At 45.7% G+C, this 27,070-nt stretch overlaps 1 protein-coding gene across 1 annotated transcript in view; it reads left to right on the top strand.

Moving 5' to 3' along the window:
* The first annotated feature begins 14,213 nt into the window (after positions 1 to 14,213).
* Positions 14,214 to 27,070, top strand: part of PLEKHF2 (pleckstrin homology and FYVE domain containing 2) — a 32,244-nt gene continuing 19,387 nt past the window's right edge. The window contains exon 1 of the mRNA XM_029063091.1: positions 14,214 to 14,322. The gene's annotated coding sequence lies outside the window, so the exon portion shown is untranslated. The remainder of the gene's footprint in view (positions 14,323 to 27,070) is intronic.

Here is a 27,070-nt window from a genome sequence, read left to right on the forward strand (position 1 = left end):
CTCTGAAATGATACAGCTGCTTCTCAAAGCCACGGTTCAAGCTGCTGAGCTCTGAACCAGTTTATCTGTCAGCAGAGTTAACAGTTTAATCAGACCCCTAATCATTGATTCATTCATTCAGTCATTTATTGAGCGCTTACTGTTTGCAAAGCATTGTACTAAGCGCTTGGGAGAGTACAATATAACAATTATGAGATACATTCCTTGCCCACAGCGAGCTTACAGTCTAGAGGGCTAATCGATCGATCATTCGTATTTACTGAACTCTTACTGTGTACTAAGTGCTTGGATGAGTCCTCTGCCCTAGTGATTTCAAAAACTTGGAACTCAGTCTTTTCTTTTCACGGTCCTCATTTTCTCAGTTGATATTCATGTCCTAGGTTTCTCCAGGCATCTTGGTTTGATTCCCTGAAATACATGTAGTAGGACCTTGTCGTTCATGGATTTTCATCTCATATCTTCTGGTCTTTCATAGTGACCTCTATGTTAGGAAACGGATGAGACATTCTTGCAGTTGGGCTTTGGCTTGCTTCTTATCATCTTTTTTTTGTAGTGGTAATAGCCGACCCTGTTCACATTACCGCCATCATCATGCCTTTTTTTTTTTTATGGTACTTGCTCAGCATGTACTATGTTCCCAGCACTGTTGTAAGCACTGAGGTTAGCATAGCTAGGCACAAGCTAATCAGGTTGGATGCCTTCCATGTTCCACCTGGGGCTCCCAGTCTTAATCCCCATTTTACAGATAAGGTAACTGAGGCACAGAGAAGTGAAGTGGCTTACCCAAGTCACACAGCAGACTAGTGGCGGGGGTGGGATTAGAACCCAGGTCCTTCTGAAGTGCAGACTCGTGCTCCATCCAGTGGACCGTATTACTTCTCCAAATCAGCTGTCACTGATTTTGCCCTTCAGGACTGTGGATAGAAGTTTCCTGTATGTCCGGAAACCCGTTAACCGGCTGTGACAGAGACACCCCTTCACGTCACAGATAGGTTGGTTCCTAACTTGGGTGACAGTGGCACTGGTGGGTAATACCAGCGGCTCCCTTTTTGGGCAGAAATGCTGGCCTAGGTATTTTAGGATGACAGAAGATGGTGGGCAGCAGCAAAGGAAGAGTCAAGTCAGACCTTTATCCCCCCTTCCCCTTCCCCCCCAGCCTGTGCTTATCTCTCCTCATTTTTCCCTTGCTCTTATCTCTTTGTCACCCTTTTCCCATTTCTCCCTTTTTCTCCTTCTAACTTCCCTTCTTCCAAGCCTTGTGCTCTCCCCCACCCTCTCTTCCCTAATCACCTCTAAACTATAAGCTCCTTGCGGGCCCCTAGGGAGCATGTTTACTACCAACTCTGTTATACTGGGATGCTTAGTACAGTGTCCTGCACACATTAAGCACTCGATAAATACCATTGATTGATTGATTGATTGATTGACTGAGTCCTCTCTCAGAATGCTCCCTTTTGGCTTCGGTCCCTCGTGTCACTAGGCCTGCACCACATTAGGTGACCAGATTTCTGGTCATCTTACCTCATTGGCTAGATTGTTGATCGCTCAGGGACCTCTAAGGTCACAGGTTTTAGGTTTTGTGGCATTAGTAAGCCACAAACTGCAAAGAATTGAAACCCTACTTCACAAATGGGGTTAGAGTCTGTAGGGTTTGAACACCCCAATCCGGCTGTAAGCAGCTACAGTCAATCAATCAACCGCATTTATTGAGTGTTTATCATGTGTAGAGCACTGTACTAAGCACTAGTGAGAGTACAATATAACAGAGTTGGTAGACACGTTCCCTGCATGGTCCAGTGGCCAGAGCACAGGCTTGGGTGTCAGAGGACCTGGATTCTAATCCCAGCTCTGCCACTTTTCTGTCGTGTGACCCTGGGCAAATCACTTCACTTCTCTGAGCCTCAGTTCCCACCTCTGTAAAATGGGGATTAAGATTGTGAGCCCCGTGTGGGACAAGGACTTTGTCCAACCTGATCATCTTGTATCTACTCCAGTGTTTAGTGCCTGGCACATAGTAAGTGCATAACAATAACCATAAAAAAAGATGAGCTTTCAGTCTAGGGAGGGCAAGAGACTAACACCAGTGGTGAAAGTTCTGCTCGGTGTTTTAGCATTTATACATCTCCACCCAGTGAATGATAAAGTAAGCAGAACCAAAGTCTCTATTTCAAGTGATGAATACTTTCAGAAATATAGTGTATTAACAGCAGGGAATTATTTTTCATCTCTACAGGACCAAAATCCCCCTTGACTCTTCATGAACAAATCTGTTAGGCAATAAGCTTCCTCTCTGACATTACTCAGAGAACATGATTTCTGAGAAATCTCTACCCAGCTACCAGGAAGTAGAACTCAAATCAGGATTTTAAAGAGTAAAGAAAAACATTTGCTTACTGTGGATCAAACACTGTTCTAAGCGCTGGGTTAGGTACAAGCCCATTAGGTTCATTGGGAAGTAGCATGGCGAAGTGGATAGAGCACGAGCTTGGGAGCCCAGAGGTCATGGGTTCTAATCCCGGCTCTGCTGCTTGTCTGCTGTGTGACTTTGGGCAAGTCACTTCACTCCTCTGTGTCTAAGCTACCTCATCTGTAAAATGGGGATTGAGACTGTGAGTCCCACGTGGGATGGGGACCGTGTCCAACCCAATTGCTTGAATCCACCCCAGCATTTACTACACTGCCTGGCACATAGTAAGCGCTTAACAAATGCCAAAATTATTATTATCCTTAGGTCAGACACAGTCCCTGACCCACCTGGGGCTCACAGCCTAAGTAAGAGGGAGAACAAGGTTTGAATCCCCATTTCACAGCTGAGGAAATTGAGGCACAGAGATGTCGAGTGACTTGCTCAAGGTAACATGGCAGACAAGTGGCAGAACCGGGCTTAGTACTCAGGTCTTTTGACTCCCAAGCCTGTGCTCTATCCACTAGGCAACACTGCTTCTCGACTTTGGGCTTAAATGTCATAACTTAGTCTGTAGGTTCTGAACCCCCCGGGGTTTCAGAGAGGATAGCAACAGCAGTTGGGAAGGCGGAGAACTGATCCTGGCTCTGGTACTTGTCTGGTGTGTGACCTTGGGCAAGTCAGTTAACTTCTCTGTGCCTGTTACCTTATCAATCAATCAATCAATGGGATTTATATTAATGTCTGTCTCCCCCTCTAGACTGTCAGCTTGTTACGGGCTGGGAACGTTATAATTCTGTTATACTCTCCCAAGTGCTTAGTACAGTGCTCTGCACATAGTAAGCACACGATAAATACCACTGATTGATTAATTACTAAACACTTGGGAGAGAACAATGCAACTGAATTAGCAGACACCTTCCCCTCCCATACCTAGCATCTGTGGGCAGAGAATGTGACTGTTTTATTATGTACTGTACTTTCCCAAGCACTGAGTACAGTGCTCTGCACACAGTAAGCGCTCAGTAAGTACAATCGAATGAGTGAATCTATAAAATTCATTCAATCGTATTTATTGAGTGCTTCCTGTGTGCAGAGCACTGTAGTATGGGGATTAAGACAGTGAGCCCCATGTGGAACATGGACTGTGTCCAACCTAATTAGCTTGTATCTACCCCAGCACTTAGTCCAGTGCCCAGCACATAGTAAGCACTTAAAAAGCAAACCAAAACAAAAACTTTAGGGGAAAGAAGAGAGCAAGCTGGTGTGTAGCAGGTGAAGAGAGCTAAGATGTAAGAGTCAATCAATCGGTCAATCAGTGGTATTTATGGAGCGCCTACCATGTGCAGAGAACTGTACCAAACACTTGGAGAAGTAAAAAACCAACAGAGTTAGTAGCCATGTTCCTTATCTACTAGGAGCTTATATCTAGAGGTGGAGGCAGGCATTAAGATAAAAGATATGTACCTAAGCGCTTAAAGGGTACAGAGCCAAGTGCCTAGGCAATGCAGAAGGGAGAATGAGAAGGAGAAAGCAGACGAAAGCTGATGTAGTCTTGAAGCCAACTTTCCCACTTAACGTGGAGGGAAATTGGCAATCATTGCAGGCTTTTGAGGAGTGGAGAGAAATGTGTAGGGTAAAGGGAAGTGGGGAGAGGCTGGGAGACGAGTGAGGAAGTTCGAACGGTAGCCTAATTGTGACACGAAGAGAATCTGAACCACGATGGAGGCTGTATGGATGGAAAGGAATAAGCAGATTTTGGAAATGTTATAGGGGAAGAACTGACAGGATTTATTAATCAGTCGTATTAATCTAGCGATTACTGTGTACTAAGCTCTTAGGAGAGTACAGCAGTGCAACAGAGTTGCATTTTTCCTCCCCACAACAAGCTGATAGCCTAGAGGGGGAGACAGAAATGAATCTAAATAAATTATGGATGTAGGTGCTGTGGGGCTGAGGGAGGGGTGAATAAAGGTTGCAATATGATTTAGCAATTATGAGGACTGAAATTTTCAGGATTCCTTCTGCCACCTGACTTTCCTGAGGTGGCCAGGGGAGGGGGAGGAGACCTCATTGGCCGCATCAGTGACCATGGCAGCCGGAGGGAGGAGAATGAGGACGAGGAAGTTCTCACCTCTGCCCATAAAGGGAAGGCTTGGTGCTTAGACTTTCGCCAGCTGCCCTCAGTAGCTGGAGCATAAGAGCGAAGGAGGTGGATGGAGGCAGAGATCCAGGGCTGTGGGTTAGTGGAGCGAGAGCGGTGGAGGGAAAGGGGATACTGGAAATGATTAGAGCAGCGCGTGTGTTTGTGTTAAGAAAGTTGGTCTGAGCAAGAGTCATCATTTCTGCTGAAGGTGTGAAACCTGGTAAGAAAGAGGCCAAATAACGTGAGACCCGGTTTTTGGTCAAAGGAAGGAAAAATGAGATTCTCCAAAATCTCCAGAAGGAAATGCTACAGAAGATGCCCGAGTCATATAGAATTCAGGTAATATAAAAAGCATGCGTGTCGGGGGAATAGAATGTGTGAGCCATTTATCCATCACAACATTGTTAAGGTGGTCTCGAATAGTTTCACGTTTTTGAGATTTCAACCATGCAGCAGCAGGGTGGTTGAAAACCTCATTTAGTTTCAATAAAAGCAGATGAGAAAATTGGCCCTGACCTATTCACTTGGAATTCAGAGGGATCTAATAGTCACAGACTGTTACCATTTGTGTCCAGAATGAACAACGAGTACGTGAGAGTGTGAAAGGGTTATTTGCAGAGACTCCCCAGTGATGTCTTCAGTGTCAGTAGGGCTGAGTTTTCCAGCAGAAATATTTGCTTTTGCCCTAAACATTCACAGGCAAAACAAACACCTGTCGAGGTGGTCCTTTACTCATAATTATTACTGAAATCTCCAGTGGGATGTCCATAAGTTGCAATCGATTATGTGATCCTCACACTTCAGGTTTTAATAAATATTTTAGCAGCATGGATAAAAAAGCTTACCAGTCCATTTTCTGTTGTGCCTTAACATTTATTCAATATATATTGGACTTTCCTGGAAACTATTTACTGAGAGTAGATTCGGCACTTTGGACGTATCACAACGGTTCACACTATGGAGCTCTGCCTTAACACATGAAACCAGTAAATCAATGTTATTTACTGAGCACTTACTGAATCAGAGCACCATATTAAGCATTAGGGAGAGTAAAATGCAACAGAGTAGGTAGGCATGTTGGCCATCCACACCCTAAATTTATTAATAATTTATTTTGTTCTGATTGCACTTTATCTGTCCTAGGGTAATACAAGCACCTTATAAGTGCTTAACAAACATTGTTGTTATTATTATTAAGCTTTGGAGTGAACAAAATGAATTAACACAACTTCCACAAGAGCCCAGTTTTCTCCTAATAATAAATTTAACCTGTCAGAGAATCTGGCTCATTAAATACTTCTAAAAATATAAACTTTCCTATGTCATAACACCCAGAGGTTGTTTTTTTTTTTAAATGTTAGAATCTTTAACTTCCAGGACCTAGCATTGCTGTGAGATCAGGGAGAGGCAAGGAGATGGTAAAATTCCTTGTAAAATTGTTCCCTAATACACACAGCTTTTTCTAAGGATTCAGCATAGTTTAGATAGTGATATTATCCACTCAGTTCTTACAGCCTTCTGGGTGGTAAGCAGCAGATAATTTTGGCCTCTCCTCTTATATCTAGGAAAATAGAAGCTCAAAATATTAAGGGATTTGGAAAAAAGTCAAAAGCCGATCCCAACCATCTGTCTCCTTGGCCAGTGCTCTATCCACTGGGTCAAACTGCCTCCCACATACTTTTACAATTAGTAGTCAGCCTCAGCACCAGGTCAGCATGTGAATGCCAAAGTAAAGCTAAATGTAGAGCTCATTCTCTACAAAGATTATTTTCACAGTAATATTTCTAACTCCCAACTCAACTATTCGCTCTCTCATCCTGTAAAAAGACTTGAGTTGAGAACTGCTGGTACTTTTCTAAGACAGGGCCAACCAGCTGTGGGTAAAAGGAAGAAAACTGAGTGATTTCCAGATACATTTTTAAAAATGGTATTTGTTAAGTGTTTACTATGTGCCAGGCACTGTACTAAGTCCTGGGGCGGATACAAGGTAATGAGGTTGGACACCCTCCGTGGCCCATGTAGAGCTCACACTCTTAATCCCTATTTTACAGGTGAGGTTACTGAGACACAGAGAAGTTAAGTGACTTGCCCAAGGTCACAAAGGAGACAGGTGGCCCAGGAGGAATTAGAACCTAAATCATCTGCTTCCCAGGCCCATGCTCTTTCCACTAGGCTGTGCTGCTTCTCTTTTTTGACAGCAAATGAATAAATTACAAGTCTGTTTGCCCGGGGAACTTGATTTGGTGTTAACAGTTAATGGTAATGTAGTGATGATGACATAGAGTCCTAGAAAAACCAATCAGAGCTCCAATCTTGCTTATGATAGGACAGCCTTTCCTCTCTTTTCTCCCCCAACACTTCCCAAACTACCTTCTAAGTAAGTAGGGAACCTAAAGTTGGCCTGGTTGCAGAAGAAACAGTAATAATAATAATGATTGTATTTGTTAAGCGCTTACTATGTGCCAAGCACTGTTCTAAGCGCTGGGGTAGATCCAAGGCAGTCAGTTTGTCCCACGTGGGACTCACAGTCTTAATCCCCATTTTATAGATGAGGTAACGGAGGCCAGAGAAGTTAAGTGACTTGCTCAATGCCACACAGCAGACAAGTGGCAGAGCCGGGATTAGAACCCACGACCTCTGACTGCCAAGCCCGGGCTCTTTCCACTGAGCCACGCTGCTCCTCTTAGTAGTGCCTTTGGGCAGCATCCTTTGGTCTAAAAAGCACTAATAATAATAATTAGGGTATTTGTTAAGTGCCTATAATGTGCCAAGCACTGTACTTAGCACCACACAGCCTGGTGTAGTGGATAAAGCATGGGCCTGGGAGTCAGAAGGTCATGGGTTCTAATCCTGGCTCTGCCATTTGTCTGCGGGGTGGCTTTGGACAAGTCACTTCACTGCTCTGTGCCTCAGTTACCTCATCTGTAAAATGGGGATTGAGACTGTGAGCCCCACGTGGAACGGGGACTGTGTCCAACTCAATTTGCTCACATCCACCCCGGCGCTTCAAACAGTGCCTGGCACATAGTAAGTCCTTAACAAATACCACGTAAGTCCTTAACAAATACCACTATTTTTATAATCAAGTCGGATACAGTCCCTCGTCCAAATGGGGATCACAATCTAAGGGGAAGGAGAACAGGCTTTGAATCCCTGTTTAACAGGTGAGGAAATTGAAGCATAGAAAAGTTAAGTGACTCACCCAAGGCCACCCAGCAGGCAAGAGGAAGAGCTGGGACTAGAACCTTCCTTAAACAAGGGAGCTAGAATACCATATTTAGAGAAGCAGCGTGGCTCAGTGGAAAGAGCCCGGGCTTGGGAGTCAGAGGTCATGAGTTCGAATCCCTGCTCTGTCACTTGTCAGCTGTGTGACTGTGGGCGAGTCACTTCAATTCTCTGTGCCTCAGTTACCTCATCTGTAAAATGGGGACGAAGACTGTGAGCCTCACGTGGGACAACCTGATTACCCTGTATCTACCCCAGCGCTTAGAACAGTGCTTGGCACATAGTAAACGCTTAACAAATACCAACATTATTATTATATTTCTTTGGGTCAATAGAGTTAAAGAGCAGAGTGCGGGGCTACTCGACAAGACCAGGCAGAGGGATTATTTCCACAAGAAAACTAGTAGCTTCCTGCTTCAAAGGGACTATTTTACCAGAAAATGAGTAACACTCCATTTTGGGGTGTGTGTCGTCCTTCACATAACTCATTAAGAAAGAATTCATCTGGCAGGTAGTTCTGTACCATGTTTTATGGGTTCAGGGTGGTGCATCCGACGTACCAAGTTAGTTGGCAGAAAAGTCTGGACAAGAAAGCCACAAGGTTCTGTTTTGAAATGCCTTCAGTAAATGCCGTTGGTGATGAAATGAGTTGGAACAAAGGAATCTAGCCATGATCCCAGAGGCTTTTTCTTAGGCAGGGAACCGCCTCTCCCTGTTAGGTCAAAGGTTTTAATGGGTCTTCATAAAAATTATCTTCAGAATGTATATTTTATATACCTAACTGCATATATCAGACGAGAAAGACCCTGGCCCAGTAGAAAGAGCACAGCCCCAAGAGTCAGAGGGCCTGGATCTAATGCCGGGGTTGCAACAATCTTGCTCTGTCACCTTGACAAGTCACCTAACTTCTCTGGGCCTCAGTTCCTTCATGTACAAAATGAGGACTCAACACCTGCTCTCTCTCTCTCCTCCTTAGACTCATAGAGAAGCGGCGTGGCCTAGTGGAAAAAGCCTGGGCTTGGGAGTCCGAGGCCATGAGTTCGAATGCTGCCTCTGCCACTTGTCAGCAGCTGTGTGACTTTGGGCAAGTCACTTAACTTCTCTGTGCCTCAGTTACCTCATCTGTAAACTGGGGATTAACTGTGAGCCTCGTGTGGACAACCTGATTACCCTGAATCTACCCTAGTGCTTAGAACAGTGCTCTGCACACAGTAAGCACTTAAGTACTAACATTATTATTATTAGACTGTGAGCCCCATGTGGGGCCTGATGATCTCCTATCTACACTAGCGCTTAGCACAGTCCTGGGCACTTAGTAAGCATTTAACAAATACCCAAGTTATTCTACATGTATCTCCCACATTCACAGACACCTCTGACTGTGGTGCCCATGTGTGGTTTGTGATCAGAGGGACGGAGAAGCTTCTTTATGATGATAAACTGAAAATATTCATACTCTTCCATCCGGTAAGATGAAGGCTGAGAGAGAGGGAAGCAGGGTGACCTGGTGGAAAGAGCACAGGCCTGGGGATCAGAGGACCTGGGTTCTAATTCTTTCTCCACCACTAGTCAGCTGTGTGGCCTTGAGCGGGTCACGTAACTTCTCTGTGCCTCAATTATCTCATTTGTAAAACAGAGATTAAGACTGTGATCCCCGTGTGGAACAATGCCTGTGTTCAACCTTGCACCTACCTCAGCACACGGTAAATGCTTAACCAATACCATTAAAAAATACGATGGGAGCCTCCAAAATCAGGAAGTGCTTGGTCGGGGTGAAGAAAGAATTGTCGGTCCCCATCGCACAACAACAGGATAAGGGGGAACCAGTGCAAGAAGATATGAATGTGCAAAGTAGCAGTAGTATTTATTTAAGCCTAGTATTTATTTAAGCCCTTAGTGTATGCAGAACACTGTATTCAGAGTATACAGGTGGGAATTAGACACAGATCCTGTACCCCCAGTGGCTCACTATCTATATCTATATACCAAGTTGGTTGTGTGTGCTCATATACAGACTCTATTCATCTTAGCCACTCCGTTTGTAAATATTTTTGTTTGTCTTTCCGTTAGAGTGTAGATTCCTTGTGGGAAGTGAATGCGTCGGATCTTTTTCTGATCATTATTTATTATTATTTTTTTAATTTTGTGCTCTCCAAACACCTAATCCGGTGCACCCAATGGGTACTCAATAAATGCTGCTGTCCTTGCTGCTTCTACTACTATCAGTCAAGCAGTCACTCAGTGGTATTTATTGAACACTTACTGTGTTTAGAGCACTGAACTAAGCGCCTGTGGGAGTACAGTCCAGCAGAGTGGTTATACATGCTCCCTTCTCACAACAAGCTTACTATTACTACTATCGCTACTTCTCCTTACCTCTGTCCATCTCTGGCTCTGGTTTTCCTGCAGCTTTGGGTCCATCCTCCCACCTGGCTCCGCCACCTGTCTGCTGTGTGACCTTGGGCAAATCACTTCACTTCTCTGGGCCTCAGTTCCCTCATCTGGAAAATGGGGATCGAGACTGCGAGCCCCACGTGGGACAGGGATTGTGTCCAACTTGATTCGTTTATATCCACTCCAATGGGTAATACAGTGCCTGGCACATAGCAAGCACTTAACAGATACCATTATTATTACTTTATCATTGTTATTATTATGAATCACATGTATATCTGTCATTTTTGCCTCATTTTTTGACTTCCTCTCATCTTTCACTCTGCCCCTCTCCTGTTTTCTCCTTCTCCCTTCCCCTGATTCCCCTTTCCACTCTTCCTGGCTCCGTCTTCCTGACTCGCTGCCTCTCTTACTGCTTCATTTAAGCCCCGCTCCCTGTCCCACTTTCCGCTTCAGAAAATACGGTTACATAACCAACCCCTCAAGGTCTGCCTGCCTTCCTTCATTAGAGCCCTGTGTGGGACAGGAACCGTCTCCAACCTGATTCTCTTGGGTCTATCCCAGCGCTTAATACACTGTTTATCACATAGTAAGCACTTAACAAATGTCACTATTATTCTTTAAGGGGCAATAATCAGTCAGTCAATCGTATTTATTGAGAGCTTACTGCATCCAGAGCACTGTATTAAGAGCATAGGGGAGTACAGTATAAAAATACCGACTCATGCCCTGTTCACAGTGAGCTCAGTCTAGTGGGGGAGACGACGACAAACGTTAATATACATTAATTTAAATAAGTAAATAAATTACAGATATGTACATAAGTGCCTTTTTTCCCCCTCTTCATAAAAGAGGCCTCCCCCTCTAAATTATAAGCTCACTGTGGGCAGGGAATGTGTTTATTATTGCATGGAGAAGGTATATTAATGGAGTCGCTATGAATCGGAAATGACTCGATGGCACTTAATAATAATAATAATAATAATATGATAACTTTCCCAAGTGTTTAGTACAGTGCTCTGCACACAGTTAAGTGCTCAATAAATACAAATAATTGAGATTTTTTTCCATTAACTCGCCTCATGCTTTCCCAACATGGCCTAGCAGATAGAGTACGGGTGTAGGCATCAGAGGATCTGGGTTTGAATCCCAGCTCTTGTCTGCTGTGTGACCTTGGGCAAATCACTTCACTTCTCTATGCCTCAGTTACATCATCTGTAAAATGGTGATTGATACTGTGAGCCCCATGTAGGACAGTGAGCCGGTTGTTGGGTAGGGATTGTGTCTGTTGTTGAATTGTACTTTCCAAGCACTTAGTACAGTGCTCTGCACACAGTAAGTGCTCAACAAATATGATTGAATGAATGACAGGGACTGTGTCCACCCCAATTTGCTTGTATCTACCCCAGTGCTTAGTACAGTGCCCCTCACATAGTAACCCCTTTAACAAATACTGCAGTTATTATGGAGAACAGGGACCGTGTCCAACCCAATGAGAGCTCACCTCCTCCAGGAGGCCTTCCCAGACTGAGCTTCCCCTTTTCCCTCTGCCCCTCCCCATTCCCCTTACTTCCTCCCTCTACTCCCTTCCCCTCCCCATAGTACTTGTGCCTATTTATATATATTATTTGTTACTCTATTTTATTAATGATGTGTCTTTAGCTATGATTCTATTTATTTTGATGGTTTTGATGCCTGTCTACTTGTTTGGTTTTGTTGTCTGTCTCCCCCTTTTATTCATTCATTCATTCAAGAGTATTTATTGAGCGCTTACTATTCATCCATTCAGTAATATTTATTGAGCACTTACTATGTGCAGAGCACTGTACTAAGTACTTGGAGTGTACAATTCAGCAACAGATAGAGACAATCCCTGCCCAATAATGGGCTACCAGTCTAAAAGGGGGAGACAGACAAGAAAACAAAACAAGTAGTTAGGCATCAGTAGCATTAAAATAGATAAATAGAATTATAGATATGTACGCATCATCAGTAAAATAAATAGAGTGAAAAATAATATATAGATATATGCACAAGTGCTGTGGGGAGGGGAAGGGGGAAGAGCAGAGGGAGGGAGAAGGGGGAATGGAGAGAGGAGGAGGAGGAGCAGAGGGAAAGGGAGGGTTCAGCCTGGGAAGGCCTTCTGGAGGAGGTGAGCTCTCAGTAGGGGCTTTGAAGAGGGGAAGAGAGTTAATTTGGTGGAGGTGAGGAGAGAGGGCATTCCAGGACAGCGGGAGGATGTGGGCCAGGGGTCGACGGCGGGACAGGCGAGAACGGGGGACGGTGAGGAGGTGGGCGGCAGAGGAGCGGTGCTTATGGGGTGGGCAGTAGGAAGAGAGAAGGGAGGAGAGGTAGGAGGGGGCTAGATGATGGAAAGCTTTGAAGCCAAGAGTGAGGAATTTTTGTTCCGTGCGGAGGCTGATAGGCAACCACTGGTGGATTTTAAGAAGGGGAGTGACATGCCCAGAGCGTTTCTGCAGGAAGATGATCCGGGCAGTGAAATGAAGAATAAACCGGAGCGGGGAGAGACAGGAGGAAGGGAGATCAGAGAGAAGGCTGACACAATAATCCAGCCGGGATATTATGAGAGCTTGTACCAGCACGATAGCCGTTTGGATGGAGAGGAAAGGGCGGATCTTGGCGATATTATAAAGGTGAGACCGGCAGGTGTTGGTGACGGATTGGATGTGTGGGGTGAATGAGAGAGCTGAGTCAAGGACGACACCAGGGTTGCGGGCCTGTGAGACGGGAAGGATGGTAGTGCCGTCCACATTGACAGGGAAGTCAGGGAGAGGACAGGGTTTGGGAGGGAAGATGAGGAGCTCAGTTTTGGACATGTCATTGGGCAGGGATTAATAATAATGTTGGTATTTGTTAAGTGCTTACTATGTGCAGAGCACTGTTCTAAGTGCTGGGGTAGATACAGAGTAATCAGATTGTCCCACGTGAGGCTCACAGTTAATCCCCATTTTCCAGATGAGGGAACTGAGGCCCAGAGAAGTGAAGTGACTTGCCCACAGTCACCCAGCTGACAAGTGACAGAGCCGGGATTGGAACCCGTGACCTCTGACTCCCAAGCCCGGGCTCTTTCCACTGAGCCACGCTGCTTCTCTATCAGATTGTCTCTGTCTTTTGTCGAATTGTACATTCCAGGCACTTAGCACATAGGAAGCGCTCAATAAAAAGGAAGGAAGGAAGGGAAGGGAAGAAGGGAAAGAAAGGAAAGAAGTAAAGGAAGGAAGGAAGGAGGGAAGGAAGGGAATAAGGAAAGGAAAGAAAGAAAGGAAAGAAGTGAAGGAAGGAAGGGAAGAAGGAAAGAAGGAAAGAAAGAAAGAAAGAAAGAGAAAAGAAGGAAGGAAGGAAGGGAAAGAAAGAAAGAAAGAAAGAAAGAAAGAAAGAAAGAAAGAAAGAAAGAAAGAAAGAAAGAAAGGAGGGAAGGAGGGAAGGAAGGGAAAGAAAGAAAGGCAAGAAGGAGGGAAGGAAGGGAAAGAAAGAAAGGAAAGAAGGAGGGAAGGAAGGGAAAGAAAGAAAGGAAAGAAGGAGGGAAGGAAGGAAAGGAAGGAAAGAAGTGAAGGAGGGAAGGAAGGGAAGTAGGGAAGGAAAGAAGTGAAGGAAGGGAAGAAGGAAAGAAGTGAAGGAAGGAAGGGAAGAAGGAAAGAGGGAAAGAAAGAAAGAAAGAAAGAAAGAAAGAAAGAAAAGCAGGGAAGGAAGGAAGGAAAGAAAAGAGGGAAGGGAAGGAGGGAAAGGAAGGAAGGGAAGAAGTGAAAGAAAGAAAAGAAGGAAAGAAAGAAAGGAAGAAAAGAAAGGAAAAGAAAAGAGAAAAGAAGAGAAAGCGTCAGTCCTTCGCCACAAGGCCCAAGATGGCGCCTCCGGGTCTCCCCTCACGGCGCCCGCCAGGCGGGGGAGGGGGCGTGGCCGACGTCGGGGCCCCGCCCGTCGCGTGACGTCAGAGTCCAGGGGCGGGCGCGCGGGGAGGGGTGGCGGTTGGGCGCGCGCGGGGGTGGGGGTGGGGGCCCCTCGCGCGTGCGCGGCGGCGGCGTCGGAGGCCGAGTGGGCGGCGGGAGCGGCCGGGGGGTGCCGCGCTCCTCCGTCCGTCCGCCCCGCAGCGCATCGCCCCGCAGCTCTCGTCCTGAGGAGAGATTTCCCCGGTGGGGTAGGTGCCGCGCGGAGGCCTCAGGGCACGCGGGGACCGGGCCCGGATTTCGAGCCGCTCCGCCGGACCCGGGGTCGCGGGGGGAGGGCCGGGGGGGGGGGGGGGGGGTCGGCGCCATGTTGGGGGCGGCCGGGCGGGACAGGACCGGACCGGACCCGCCCCGACCCCCGCAGCCCCCGCTGCTCCCTCCCCCTTCACCTCCCCTCAGCGAAGCCCCCTTTCCCTCTGCTCCCTTCCGCACTCTGCTCGTTTAACTGGGAGCCTCACGTGGGACCACCTGATGACCCTGGATCTCCCCCAGCGCTTAGAACAGTGCTCGGCACAGAGTCAGCGCTTAACAAATACCAACATTATTATATATTGTTATCACCCTATTTTGTTAATGAGGTGTACATCCTCTTCATTCTATTTATCGGGACTATGTTGTCTTTGTCCGTCCGTCTCCCCCGATGAGACCGTGCGCCCGTCAAAGGGCAGGGACGGTCTCTATCTGTTACCCATTTGTCCATTCCAAGCGCTTAGTCCAGTGCTCTGCACAGAGTAAGCGCTCAATCAATACGATTGAATGAATGAGTGTCCCCCGTTTAGACTGTGAGCCCGTTGCTGGGCAGGGACGGTCTCTCTCTGTTGCTGAATTGTCCATTCCAAGCGCTTAGTCCCGTGCTGTGCACATAGTAAGCGCTCAGTCAGTACGATTAAATGAATAAATAATGCCAGCCCCCTGTTCAAGTCCAGGGCTCGTGGGGAAAGGAGCCCTGGCCCAGGGAGGCGGAGGGCGTGTGTGCCAATCCTGCCCCTCTCCCCCCCTCCTTGTCAGCAAACACTGTTCTAAGCACTGGGGGAGATTCAGCATAATGAGGTTGCCCCCCCCGTGGGGCTCCCCGTCTTCATTCTCATTTTAATAATAATGATGATGGCATTTGTTAAGGCTTACTCTATGCTATATGCTTACTATATGTTGAGCACTTTTCTAAGTGCTGGGAGAGAGACGAGGTAATAATGATGATGGTATTTGTTAAGTGCTTAGTAGGTGCAAAGCACTGTTCTAAGTGCTGGGGGAGATACGAGGTAATAATACTAATGTTGGTATTTGTTAAGCACTTACTATGTGCAGAGCACTGTTCTAAGCACTGGGATAGATAGAGGGTCATCAGGGTGTCCCCCGTGAGGCTTACAGTCTTCACCCCCGTTTTCCAGATGAGGGAACTGAGGCCCGGAGAAGTGAAGTGACTTGCCCACGGTCATCCAGATGACAAGTGGCAGAGCTGGGACTCAGACCCATGACCTCTGACTCCCAAGTCCGGGCTCTCGCCACTGAGCCACGGTTAGCCTGGGCAGGTTGCTTGACTTTTCTGGGCCTCAGTGACCCACAGTGGGGCTCAGTGAAAGAGCCCGGGTTGTGGGGAGGGGTGGTCAGAGGTCGTGGGTTCCAATCCCGACTCCCCCCACCTGTCAGCTGTGGGACTTTGGGCAAGTCGCTTCACTTCTTTGGGCCTCAATTGCCTCCTCTGGAAAATGGGGATGAAGACTGTGAGCCCCACAGGGGACAACCTCATAACCTTGTATCTACCCCAGCACTTAGAACAGTGCTAGGCACATAGCGCTTAACAAATGCAATCATAATAAATGGGGATGAAGCTGGGAGCCCCACGGGGATAACCTCATTACCCTGAATCTCCCCCAGCGCTTAGAACAGTGCTTGGCACATAGTAAGCGCTTAACAGATGCAATCATAATTATCATTATTAAAATGGGGATGAAGACTGGGAGCCCCATGGGGGACAACCTTATTACCCTGTATCTCCCCCAGCGCTTCGAACAGTGCTTGGCACATGGTAAACACTTAACAAATGCCATTGTAAATAAATGGGGATGAAGACTGGGGCCCCACGGGGAACAACCTGATCACCTTGTGTCCGCCCCAGCGCTTAGAACAATGCTTGGCACATAGATGCTTAACAAATGCCATCATTATTATTATTAAAATGGGGATGAAGACTGTGAGCCCCAAGGGGGACAACCTGATTCCCCTGAATCTACCCCAGCCCTTAGCAGAGTGCTTGGCACATAGTAAGTGCTCATCAAATACCATTATTATTATTATCATCATTATCCCATGCTCCATATTAAAGAGCCTGGTGGGCCTGGGAGACAGAGCACCTGGGTTCTAATCCCATCTCTGCCACTTACTTGCTGTGTGGCCTTGAGCAAGTCACTTCACTTCCATGTGGGCAGAGCCTGTGTCCTTTATCGTAGTCTCCCAAGTGCTTATTACAGTGCTTTGCCCACAGTGCTCAGTAAATAATCCTCCCCCTCTTCTCCTCCCCTCCCCTAGCCCACTGTGAACTCCTTGTGGGCAGGGATTGTCGCTCTTTATTGCTGTATTGTACTTTCTCCAGCGCTTAGTATGATGCTCTGTACACAATAAGTGCTCAATAAATATGATTAAATGAATGAATACGATTGAATGAATAATTATGTGCCTCAGTTCCCTCATCCACTAAATGGGGATTCAGTACCTGCTCTCCCACCTACTTAAACTGTGAGCCTTATTGAACTTGATAATCACTTGATAAGCTTGTATTCACACCAGTGCTTAGTACAGTATTGGGGATATAGTAAGCACTTAACAAATGCTGCTGTTATTGTTGTTACTATATAAACGGGAGTGTTGCTCATAACTTGAGTTTCTGTTCCTTAAAAGCCTTTGCCTCCGTGGGCAGGGATTGTCTCTCTTTATTGCTGTGGTGTACTGTCCTAAGAGCTTAGTGTGGTCCTCTGCACACAGTAAGTGCTCAATAAATAGGATTGAATGAATGAGTTGCCTGGTTTGTGAACTGAGTAGGGAAAATTGAATTTGAATTCCTGTGATCTCTTTCTTTGAGCTTTCGATGTCAAATTGAACGCTTAGAACAGTGCTCGGCACATAGTAAGCGCTTAACAAATGCCAATGTTATTATTATTATTAAGGAACTCATATGTGTTCATCACGATGTAGGGGTTAGGCTTTAGAGAAAACAAAGCTAGAACAGGTGATGGCATGTAGAATGTGCAAATCTAAATGCTTGAGAAAACTAAGTTACCGATCTAGGGAAGCAAATTATGTATGGAGTCTTTCTGCGGTTTTAGCATTTAAAACTGGTAATTGATTACAGAAGTTTGGAAATAATCGATGTTTTATGGACAGTTATAACAACGTTGTCTAGTGCTGAACAGATCAATATTGGTGGTTTTTAGTATCACAAACCGATATAATTTGCCATGAAACCCCAGAAGTGATGATGTTCTTCAGATAGCTGTATATTTACTCCTAGAAAGGCTGAAGGGATTTATAAGTGCTTCCCCGTTACATTGTAGGATTTTTTTTTTAAGCAGTTAGCCAGTTTTATAGTGAAAATGATTGGTATTTAATCACTTTGGAGAAGCAGCGTGGGGCTGGGAGTCAGAAGGACCTGGGTTCTAATCCCAGCTCCACCACTTGTCTGTTGTATGACCTTGGACAAGCCACTTCACTTCTCTGTGCCTCCTTTACCTCATCTGTAAAATGGGGATTTGGACTGTGAGCCCCTTCTGGGACATGATCTATGTCCAACCTGATTACCTCGTATCTACCAAAGAAGTTAGTATAGTGCCTGGCTCATAGTGAGTGCTCTAACAAATACCATTAAAAAAAGTGATCATATCAATTTCATTGGTTTTTTCAGTTCTGCATGCATCCAAGGGTGAATTTCAAGGGCAGTGACATTGAGTATAAAGGAAACTAAGTATATGAAAATGATGTGTGTGTGTGTGTAAGATGTCTTCAGCCTTGTTGATTTCTAAGCAGTAATAAAAAGAATACAGTAAATGAAGGAAATATGGTTTTCCGGCACCCCTGGAATTTTAAAACAGGTTTATTTCCTTTTAGTCCTAAAAAGAACTACTAATGATAGCCTTCTACCCCTCAAATTGCTAATGCCCCACTTCAGCACTAGGTTTTAGTTCTAGTTTCCCCACTATTTTTAATAAGAAAATCAACTGCCTACACCTATACCTGTAGATTACAGAGTTCTAAGGATTCCTGCTGTTGATAATTTGTTGTAAAGAAGCACGCTTTCTTTTAAGAAATTGAGTACTGTTGAAATGAGGTTCAAAATTACACTATCAAAAGAAAGGTAGCCCATTTTCACCAGACTGCCACTCTATGTTTTTAAGGGCCTTTGCTGAGAAAGTGGGTCATAATTTTTGTGCCTTTATTTTTGGAGAACACTGTGAACACACCCTGGACATTTTGCAGATTGTGGCATTGTGAAAGGGGTGTGGTAATTTATGGTGTTTTTAATTAAATATGTAAAAAAAATAGTGAACATTTTCCCTTGAAATATTAATAGCCTGTATTTAACTACCCAAAGGCCCCAGGTTCAAGCTGCTGTCCTTGAAACTCTTCTATTTCTGCCTCCTCCTCCTCCCTCCTGCCTCTTCAGCACTTCTGCACAACTTACTTGGGCACTCAGTCCCTTCAAAGTACATATATTTAAACTTTGTTACTTCGCCTACCGGTCATTTCTTTTATTGTGTATCTCCTCCTCTAGACTGTAAACTTTTTGAAGGTAGGGATCACCTCTCTTAACTCTTCTACTCTCACAAGCAGTAAGTATTCAGCTCAGAATCAGCCCTCAATAAAATCTCTTCACTGAAGCTCTGCTAGAGCGTCCAGGACCACAAGGAACTAGTGAATCACTGTCTCAAGCTGAAAGCAAAACCACTGCTCAAATCTGGGGGAAGCGAGGCACCGTAGCTGTCGGGGAAAGAAGGGGAGCGGGGTGTGCCCAAAGCCAGCGACTTTCTAGCTCAGCCCAGGCCAGCCTGTGTGGAATGCGTATCCTCAAGGGATTCAGGCTGCCTATTTATTTCCCTGGCCTCAGGGTGGGGAGAAAAAAGCAAACTCAAATCCCAAAAAGATTCCTAGGGCTGAGCCCAGCTCCAGGGTGGGATAGAGCAAAGCTTAGCAGGTGATCAGAGAGGTCTGGGAGCGTGATCCGGCCCAAGTAGACCAACCCAGCCAGGTGGGGCTGAAATTCAGTCAGTCGTATTTTCGTGAGCGCTTACTGTGTGTAGAGCAGTTGGGAGAGTACATTCTGTGCCCACAATGAGCTTAAAGTCTAGGGGAGGAAGGGGCTGAGCCCAGGTATCGGTTGGTTATAGGCAGCCTAGAGCCGGGGACTGGGGAGCACCAGATCAAGAAACGTACTCCTCCTATAAGCTGCCCTTTGGAGTTTGAAAACCCAGTGCGGTAGTCGAACTCTGATCTAGAAGTCCTCAAATGTTGTTTTTATGGTATTTAAGCATTTATTACGTGCCAGGGTACTGTACTAAGTGCTGGAGTAGATATAAAATCATCAATGTTGGACACAGTCCATGTCCCACATGGGGCTCATAGCTGTAAATCCCCCTTTTTACAGATAACTGAGGCACAGAGAAATGAAGTGATTTGCCCAAGGTCACACAGCAGACATATGGCAGAGCTGGGATTAGAACCCAGGTCCTTTGACTCCCAGGCCCGTGCTCTTTCCACGAGGCCACATTGCTTCTCTAGAATTAGGGGGCTCAATGAAATGGAGTGCACTTACTTAGTAGCAGTTGCTTCATTTAAGACTTTTGCAGAGAAGGTGTGGCCCAACAGAGAAATTACACTTGGATTTTGCTTGATGAAGACAAAACAAAAAAAATCCACCTTTTGAGGTTGCCTGCAGAATCCAGCTTTTAGCGGTACAATGCAGTTTTATTTAGTTGTCAAGCTGTTCAAGCTCAAGCGTAGGACTCATTGAGTTTCTAATGAAACTTTCCGTTGCTATGTACTTATCAGTGAGAACGAGTTTCAGAGCAACATGTTTTTGGCAACCTGCAATTCACTTTTAATACTGTTTAAAGTATCTGTGAGAAAAGGGAAGCAGAAGAGGTATTTTAGCCTCATTTTTCGGATGAGGCAAAAGCAGAGCTCGTGCTCTTTCCACCAAACCCTGCTGCCTCCCAAGACACTGCTTTTTTAAATTAAATTATTTTTTTTTCTAAAATCCCAAGCCTCCCAAGAGTACACAGCTCATATGCAGAATTCTTGCATCAGATATTCTGTCAGGAGTAGGCAAAATGATTCACAGTCCCTAACGTTCTGATTTTCTGTTGCATCCCAGCCTGCACGTTTTGCCCCTCTGCCAGCCTGTTCACTGTATCTTGAACCCATCTATCTGGCCGCTGACCCCTTGCCCATGACCAGACCCACCACCCTCCTCACCTTCAAAACCACTTAATCCCAGCTCCACCACTTGTCTCCTGGCTGGCTTTGGGCAGGTCATAAAGCAGTGTGGTTCAGTGGAAGGAGCACGGGCTTGGGAGTCAGAGCTCGTGGGTTCTAATGCTGGCTCCTCCACTTGTCTGCTGTGTGACCTTGAGCAAGTCACTTCACTTCTCTGTGCCTCAGTTCTCTCTTCTATAAGATGGGGGTTAAGACTTTGAGCCCCACATGGGACAACCTGATTACCTTGTATCAACCCCAGCACTTAGAACAGTGCTTGGCACGTAGTAAGTGCTTAACAAATGCCATTATTATTCTCTGTGCCTCAGTTACCTCATCTGTAAAACGGGGATTAAGACTGTGAGCCCCCCTGTGGGGACATGGACTTTGTTCAGCCTGATTAGTTTCTATCTACTCCAGCACTTAGAACAGTGCCTGGCACATAGTAAATGCTTAACAAATACCATAAAAAAATTAAAATCACATTTCCTCCAAGAGGCCTTCCCTGACTAAGCTGACATTTCCTCTACTCTCCCTCCCTTCTGTATCACCTATGCACTTGGATCTGTACCTTTCGGCACTTAATCCTCACCCTATCTCCACACCACTTAAGTACATATCAATAATGTATTTTAATGTCTGTCCCTCTAGACTGTAAACTCCTGGTGGACGGGGAACGTGCATGCCAACTCTGTTTCACTGTACTCTCCCAAGTACTTAGTATAGTCCTCTGTACACAGTAAGTGCTCACTAAATACCATTGATTGATTAGGACAGCATTTCATTCCAAGTGAAACTCCCAATGTAGTTGTCTATTGTATTTTTCTAAACATTTACTAAGATGACTTATTCTTGGGTAATATTTATTTGCAGAAGGGTTAGGACAAGAAGTCAGGCAAAAGCTATAAATGAGGGATGATTTTTAAAAAATAAAATAATCCAACCATAAACATACAAAATGGTCCAAAGGAAAGGGCACAATCCATCCCCAGGCTTCTGGACATCAGGGATTCAGTTTGGCCTGACCAGTCCCCAGTCCCTGGCATCTGAGGGCAGTGAACCAGGATTAAGCCTGAAAGGCGATGTGGACTCAATTTTAAGAGAGCACTATTACCTAAATGCAGATGCCGCTGAGGATTGTAGTTTTAGGAGCTAGAACTACTTATACAAGTTGTAGGAGCTAGCGGCCAAAGACATGTTTGAGAAACTAGTTATGTGGAAGCACCCCCTAGCCTCCACCACCTGGATGCCGTGCCACCGCTGACCCGAACGCCTGAAGAGAAGGTTGGACCGCCAACAGCCAAAGGCTCTGTCAGCCGCATCCAGATCTGCAGGGTCAGAACTTGAAGACCAGACCCTGCTCATGTAAGACCTTGTTGGGTTTACTAACAACCTGCTGATATCATTAATGGGCATCGAGCTTTTCAGTGACTTTTCTACAGTTAGAGGGCTTTTCTTGAATTTAGTTTCTTGAATTTAGTCTTTCAAATGAGAACTAAAGAGCCACCAGCCTGTCGCTGTTATTTTACAGCTTGATCACCTTGTAGAATGCAGGTAGTTAAATAATGAAATTGGCACCCTTGACTACTTGGTTTTAGAACATAGTGTGGCTGAGAAGCTATTTGCTAAGTGTTTTAATGCAGAGTAGTATAAGAATTTTACAAGTAAACGGAAGAATAGAAATTCATTTATTATTACCATGAGTCTTAAGAACTTTGGTGCCTATTTCCCCAACTCTTCTATAGTGCTCTGAACTGTATATGAATACTAACTCGATGCTGTACAATCTACTAAGGTATTTAATAATGTTAGTATTTAATAATAATGTTGGTAATTTGTAAAGCACTTAGTATGTGCAGCAGCACTGTTCTAAGCACTGGGGTAGATACAAGGGTAATCAGGTTTGTCCCACGTGAGAATCGCAAGTTAATCCCCATTTTACAGATGAGGTAACTGAGGCACCGAGAAGTTAAGTGACTTGACCACAGTCACACAGCTGACAAGTGCAGAGCCGGGATTTGAACCATGACCTCTGACTCCCAAGCCGTGCTCTTTCCACTGGCCACACTGCGTGTTCTCTGCCCAGTCAGTAAACTCTCTTTCTTGATCTACATGTTTACATTCTAATGAGGGAGACGTATACTAACAAATATTTACAACCAAGGGCATCAAAAAAAATTGAATATAGATACAGATGAGTGCCGAGGACGGATATAAAATAAGTTTGGTAAATGCTAGGAACCGGCTGATGGGCTTATGGGCTTTGGTGCCGGGAAATATTTGGGGGAAGGCTTGATGGAGGGGGGTGGAATTTTAGGAGGACATTGAATGTGGGGACAAGCAGTGGCTAGGTCAGATTTGGGGGAGGGGATTTACCCCCCAAGCTGGGGGGTAGAGTGAGTGAGGCAGGTAGAAAGCCAGAGAATTGAGAGCAAGGTGCAGCTAGAAAATTTGGCTTAGGGAGGGGTGAAAGGGAGCATGTTGGGGGAATGATGTGAAATGAGGACGAAGGGACAGTGAGGCGTGTGGTTGTGAGCAGGGAATGTGTTTAGCAACTCTCTTACGTGGTACTCTCCCAAGCTCTCAGTACAGTGTTCTGCATACAGTAAGCACTCAGTGAATACGAGTGATCAAAAAAGCCTTGAAGCTGACTGTGAGGAATTTTTGTGTGATACAGAGGGACCTGGGAAGTCACTGGAGGCTTTTGAAGAGAGAAGAGTTGTGGGCTGGGGGATGCCCTTCAAGAAGATGGTCTGTAAGCCCACGATGTCCAAGTAGGAGACGTGCATGAAAGGTAAAGGAGGGAGATGCAGGGACGGCAGGTGAGGAGATGAGAATCAGGTCTAGCGAGGAGAAGATTGGGAGCGCATCTGCCTAAAGAAGGTAGCCGGAAGCCAGGGTGAGTTGCTGAGCTCCGCTGTGAGAAATGAGTAGAGGGAGCGGATGGAAAGGGACACCCAGAATGGAAACTCTGGGGGATGCCCTCAATAAGTGGGGGAGGCAGAGGAGGAGCCAGCTATTAAAATTGAGAAGGAGTGGTCAGAGAGGTAGGGGAAAAATCTCGTTAGTCCCGGGTCCGCAAAGTTAAGTCTTGATTGTGTTTCGATGAGGAAGGAGTGGTCAACACTGAAAAAAGCAGCTGAGAAGTAGAGGAGGATCTCCACTGAAAGGTCGTTGGTGTCCTTGGAGAGCACATTCTTGGTGGAGTGAAAGGGACTGAAAGCCAGGCTGCATGAGTCAGGAAGGGAGTTTGTGGAGAAGAAAGTAAGGCAGCGGCCGCATACGACCTGTTGTAGGAGTTTGGATGGGAATGGAAACTGGGAGATGGAGGAAGCTTTTGGTCAAGAGGATTTTATGTTTTTTTTTAAACGAATGTGGATTTGAAGGCGGGGGACAGGATTCCCTTGGGGAGAGAGAGGCATAGGAAATGGCAGTGAGGGAGGAGAATGAGGCAAGTGATTTTAGGAGGTGAGAGGAGATAGGGGTCAAAGAGAGGAAGTCAAAAACTAAGTTACTTCGGGGATATGTCGGATCAAGACTGCCCTGATTTCAGAGCGTGTGTGGGCATTTCCCCGCTGGCTTGGAGAGTGGCCAGTGCATTTCCGTAATAGGTGAGGAGGGCAGAACTGCAGTGGCTGCTGAAATCTACCTCTGCTGTGCACCTGCTCACGGCACTATAGAGAATAACTACAGATCTAGGAAACCCTGCCCTAGCAAGCCTGACACCCCGCCCCCCCCCCCCCCCCCCAAATCTGGTGTCACAAGGGATTTTCCCAGATTCCTGTTCAGGAGTTGAAAGTTTGAAAGCAGCCTTGGTTTGCTCCACCCTCTAGTTTGTGCTACCCTCTAAATGGAACCGGCATGATTAGGAGTTAAGGAGAACCTTAATTTTGATTTGGCGAGTGATGTTTCCAGCAGTTATTTAGGAAAAGATATTTGTGAATTGGCATTTTAGATTTTGATTGATGTTGGAGACATTATCTGGTGATGGAAAGATGAATCTGGTATTTGCATGTAAAAAAAAGGGAACTTTCAAAGTATGGGCTGAAATTTGCTTACTCTTTAGATAGACCTCAAAATGACACTTCTTGTGTACATGCATCTGAAAACTAAAAGAATGAATGAATAGCAAATGAATGAAAAGTAAATCACACTAACAGTCTTGTTTCAGTTTTGTTCGTTTTCTAACATTACGCAAGACTCTGGAACAGCTGTCAGCTGCTGCTCCAGCTGCCCATACCTAATTATGTGTACCTTTTTTTTTGGAGCCTGTCTATCCCTCAACAATCAGATGTTTTTCAGTAGGTAGAGATCTATTTTCTTTTAGGTCATTGTATTTTGGAGACATAAGATTGAGAAAGAACCCTGTCCAGTTCTCACTATGCATGACTAAATGCCGTAGTCCAATGAACATCCGCTCTTTTGGTAGTTTGTGAAGTGTAGAGTCCGAATTCCTAAAAGAAACACCTAGTCCAATCAGAAGTATGCACAGTACCTGTTTCTTTTACGTATATTTAGCTGTCAAAAATGAAAGTACTGTAGTTTCCTTCAAGTTTAGTCATAGGCAAACACAGCAAACAACAGGTCTCCTCATTTTCTGGGCTCTTGTTTTACTTTGGCCAGTTTCCATTATTGCGGAATGGGTGAGTTGAGTCACATATTGTCCCAACCTGCTCTTGGGACGCAGCCTGGTATTTCTCCCAGGTAGAGAAGCAGATACGATGGGTTTCAGCCTAGAGCTTGTCATCATGCTTACGTCGAGGACCTAACAGGATGGCCAGCATAGTCGAGTTTACTACCTAAAAGGTAAACATCAAAGTCATAATATAGGAGTGATGTGTGCATGTGGCCACAGATCAAAATAATCATAGAAGTGCTAAATCGGCTGTGGTGAAGACATGCAGAGGTTCCGGGAATCGGTCCTTCTAATTGAATGTCAGTGGTGATGCAGAGCACTGAGAGAGTAATGTAAGAAGACATGATCCTTGCCCACCAGAGATTACAGTCTAGTGGAGGGGGGGGGGGGGAAGAATCGTCAAAAATATAACTTACAGAGAGAAGAGAAGGAGGAAAGATATCTAAGTGAATACATGTCTAAATAGGATAATGTAGGTCATATGTAAGAAGTGCTATGATTGGATGTGAGCTGTAAACCCAGAAGTCCTGAGATGGTAGCTGAGGAAGGGAAAGATGGCTTGAGAAGTATTCAAGGGATGTCTTCTGGAACACAGAGAGAAGTCAAGTCGGGTGAGGGGCAAGAAAGGGGAAATGCCTTTTTCTTTGAAAAGCAAATCTAACATCATTTCTGGTCTCTTAGCTACCTCAAATGAGGTGAATGTGAACCCTGTGAATGTTTGATCCCGGGAACAGCTGTTACTGGTGTGGCTAGTTGTATCCTGCAACTCGTCTCCTCCCCACTCCTCACCCCGGCCGTCGATTGCAAGCCGGGAAAGGGGCAGAGCGGTGCGACGGCCCTGGCCGAGGCCACTTGGGGAACAGTGGCTGCCCCCATCCTGTCCCAGCTCTCTCTTCTCACACCTGTGTGGGGAGGGGAAGCTAGAAGAGGAAGGTGGGTGTGGGATCGAATGAGGCATGAGCCAGACAAGAGGGCCAGAATTAGGTACCTGGCACCGGGATGGGGCAAAACGTGTCTGACAGTGTAATGCTTGCTGTTTGCAGAGGTGGAGGTGCTGTGTGTTCTTGTGGCATGTGGCAAAGCTTGGGTCTTGTCACAGAGGTATTAAGAAAGAAAGCAAGATACTAGATTGTGGGTGGAAGACAGTTGAAGCAGGCTAGGGCAAGAAGGGCGAATCAGCTCTCTCCCAGCTCTCTCCCTCCTACTTTATCTAGCTGAACTCTTACTACTATCCGGTCCGTACACTTTTCTCTCCTCTAACGCCAACCTATTCCACTGAACCTCGGTCTTGTCTATCTCTCCATCGAAGCCTTGCCCACATCCTCCCTCGTGCCTGGAGCTCCCTCCCCTTTCGTATCTGTCAGTCCAACAGTCTCACCTTCAAAACCCTCAAAGAGTCACGTCTCCACCATGAGAAGCAGCACGGCCTAGTGGATCGAGCACGTGCCTGGGAGTCAGAAGGACCTGGGTTTTAGTCCCAGCTCCTCCACTTGTCTGCTGTGTGGCCTTGGGCAAATCACTTCACTTCTCTATGCCTAAGTTACCTCATCTGTAAAATGGGGATACTGTGAGTCCCATGTCGGAAAACCTGCTAACCTTATATGTACCCCAGCTCTTAGTGCTTGGTGCATAGTAACTGCTTAACAAATACCATTAGTATTATTATTATTATCATCTAACCCAGGGCTTAGAACAGTGCCTGGCACATAGTAAGCTCTTTACAAAATACCATTAAAAAAAAAAAAGACTTCCCTAAGTCCTCATTTCCCCTATGTGCTCTCTGTCAACTCTACACTGGCTATGTATCCCTTAATCACTTTGATATTCACCCCAGCCAGGAC

This window comes from Ornithorhynchus anatinus, chromosome 4, assembly GCF_004115215.2.
Source record: "Ornithorhynchus anatinus isolate Pmale09 chromosome 4, mOrnAna1.pri.v4, whole genome shotgun sequence".
NCBI classification, from domain to species: domain Eukaryota; kingdom Metazoa; phylum Chordata; class Mammalia; order Monotremata; family Ornithorhynchidae; genus Ornithorhynchus; species Ornithorhynchus anatinus.